The sequence below is a fragment of the Mus caroli genome, chromosome 14 (genome assembly GCF_900094665.2).
Source record: "Mus caroli chromosome 14, CAROLI_EIJ_v1.1, whole genome shotgun sequence".
Lineage (NCBI taxonomy): Eukaryota > Metazoa > Chordata > Mammalia > Rodentia > Muridae > Mus > Mus caroli.
The window spans coordinates 46,757,102-46,760,441 of record NC_034583.1 but is presented as its reverse complement, the minus strand read 5'-3'; positions in this window follow the sequence as shown (position 1 = coordinate 46,760,441).

Here is a 3,340-nt window from a genome sequence, read left to right as displayed (position 1 = left end):
GTTGTGAGCCACCATGTGGTTGCTGGGATTTGAACTCTGGACCTTCGGAAGAGCAGTCGGGTGCTCTTACCCACTGAGCCATCTCACCAGCCCCTCTTTGGCACTTCTGCCTGTGAGTACATGCCAAGAGAGCACCAGACAAGCAGCAGATGCCAGCAGCTTGATCTGAGACTGCTCAGCTGCTGAACTATGGGAGGAAATGCCTTCCTTTATTTATTCTTTGAAAGTTCCATACATTTCTACAATGTGTATTGATCATACCCATCCACCACTACCACCCTCCACCTTCCCCGTGGCTCCAAACTGCCTCCCAGGCTCTCGTCTTCTTTTAGGGATTTTTTTTGTTTTATTTAGTTTTGTCATTAATAGACCCCAGTCCAACCAGTGCTGCCCACGTATTCACGGGTACACGGCAGTCCATGTGGCCATGAGCAGCCTACCAGTGGCCTCAATTTCAAAGGATAATAACTCTCTCTCTGTCAGCAGTCATAAACTGCCAATAGCTTATAAATTACCTTGTCTGTGTATTCTGTGGACCGAGACATAAATGGACCGAGACAGATGCCCTTCAATTTCTAGGGAACAAGTTATTGTCCTCTTTGCTGGAACCCAATGACAGCTCAGAACTGCAGAAAAGAGATAAATAAGTTATGTATGTGCGTGCATGAGTGTTTGTGTATGTGTGTGCATGTGTGTGTGTGTGTGTGTGTGAGAGAGAGAGAGAGAGAGAGAGAGAGACCGAGCCTTGTACATGCTAGATAAAGCACTGTACTAAACAACTACAGCTAAGACCACTGAAGGGGAACTTTGTTGGAGCAAAGGGCTAAGCAATATGGCTGATCTATAGTCCATGAAGGAACTGGGCTATCTCTGCCCTTGTAGATGAATTTTATCTTAACAGTCCATTTAAAAATGTTTCCATTGCAAGAGTGAATCTCCTTCCGTAATAACCTCAAACATTTGACAACCTATGTTTGAAAAGAAAATCGTGTAAAAGGATATTTTGGTTGAGTTCCCCTAGAAAATCCTCAGATACCGGTGTTCATGCAAGCACTCTCTGCAGAAAACACGTGGAAAACAGACCAGGAACAGAGCAGAGAAGCCAGACGAGGAAGATGTGACAAGCTCCTGATCTGGACAAAGTTCTGCAGGCCATGACTCTCAGGAGAGCCCCAGAGACAGGCTGGAGTGCAGCTTATATCAGAGACTTACTCAACTCTAGGAAATGGTGTTGGCCTTGGCTTCCTTTGGGAAGCATATAAGGCAGGATGGAAACGCAGATCCTTCTGTCTTTCTCTGAGGAGAAAGAGCAGTCCTTAAAAGAAAAATCATATGAGCCAACCCTCACCCCCAGTCCCACACATATGTAGCAGATGTGCAGTTTGGTTTTCATGTGGATCTCCCAACAACTGGAGAGGAGCCTGTCCCTGACTCTATTGCCTACCTGTGGATACTGTTACCCCTAACTGGGCTGCCTTGTCTGGTCTCAGTGAGAGATGTGCCTAGTCTTGTAGTGACTTGATGTGTCAGGGTGGGTTGTTACCTAGCAGGGTGGCTCCTACTTCTCAGAGGACAAGGGGAGGGGAATGGGGAGAGACTATGTGAGGGGGGACTGGGAGGAGTGGGGGAGGACTGTGATCAGAATGTAAAGTGAGTAAGAAAGAAAGAAAAGTCAAATATTCTGGGAATGGTTGTCAATTTAAATTGTCAAATTGACACCTTTGAGTCACCTGGGAAGAGAGCCTCAGAGAGATTTTCTACATTGGGTTGATCTGTAGATTTGTCTATGGAAAGATTTTTGAACTAGCCAGTACCCCCGAACTCCCAGGGACTAAACCACCAACCAAAGAGCACACATGGTGGAGCACACTATGATTGTCTTAAATTATCTGATGTGAGAAGATCCAGTCCACTGTAGGCAGCACCATTCTCTAGGCAGGGAGTCCTGAACTGTATAAGAATTGGGTATCTTATTTAGGGTTTCCATTGCTGTGAAGAGACACCATTGCCAAGACAACTCTTATAAGGACAACATTTAATTGGGGATGGCTTACAGGTTTAGAGTTTCAGTCCATTATTATCATGGTGAGGAGCATGGCAGTATCCAGGCAGGCATGGTGCTGAAGGAGGTGAGAGTTCTACATCTTGTTCTAAAGGCAAACAGGAGAAGACTGGCATCCTCAGACAGCGAGGAGGAAGCTATCTTCCAAGTAGCTAGAAGGGTCTCAAAGCCTACTCCCAAAGTGACACACTTCCTCCAACAAGGCCATACCTCCTAATAGTGCCACTTCCTAGGTCAAGCATATTCAAACCATCACATGGGGAAATGGAGCTGAGCATATACAAGAAGCCGGTGCACATGCACCCATGCATCCTTGACCTATGATGTGACCTACTGTTTCAAGCTCTTGCCACTGTGACATCTCCACAGTGATGGACTATAACCTGAAACCATGAGCCAAAATAAGTCTTTCTAGCCTAAGTAGACTTCTGTCAGGATGTTTTAACACAGCAACAGAAATGAAACTTGGACCTTGACCACTGGAAATAAGAGAGCACATGGAAATTATCAAGAGGCCCAAGGGGATTTGAACAATACATCAACACTGTCCTTACAGCACACTCCTATGTCATCAAGTGTATTCCCACCTCACATTAAGTTGACTCCACCCCAACAACAGATTTTTGTGTATGACTGTGTGTCCCATAGGAAGCTTGAACGATGAGTTGACAGCAGTCTGAGTCTACAGTTGCAGCTGTTCTAAATGTTACGATTGACATTCCTGTAGAATACATTCTTTATTTGCTTCATTCTTGGTCGCATTTCTGTCCGTCAGGGTAGCAAGTCATGCTTTTATCAGGCTATAGTTGCTAATATTTGCCTATTCAGGTAAAATGGGTGTCTTAGTTAGGATTACTATGGCTGTGACCAAACAGCATGGCCAAAATCAACTTGGGGAAGAAAAGGTTTCTTTGGCTTTCACATCTGGGGGCATAGACTTTAGAGAGAAACCAAGGCAGGAAGTTGAAGTGGGTATGAACATGAACATGGAGGCAGGAGCTGATGCAAAGGCCATGGAGGGGAGCTGTTTATAGGCTTATTGCACTCTGGACACAAGCCCAGAGGTGGTACCACTCCCATCAATTACCAGTTAAGAAAATGCTCTACACACTTGCCTGTAGCCTGGTCTTATGGAGGCATTTTCTCAGCTCCTCTCAGACGACCACAGCTTGTGGCAAGAGATGCTCAGTAGTATGTCTCAGTTGCAGACATATTTCTTTTTGCCTGCATTATGCAGCCACAATAGCCTCTTTCCTCAAGGAAATCTGAGTTCATTGT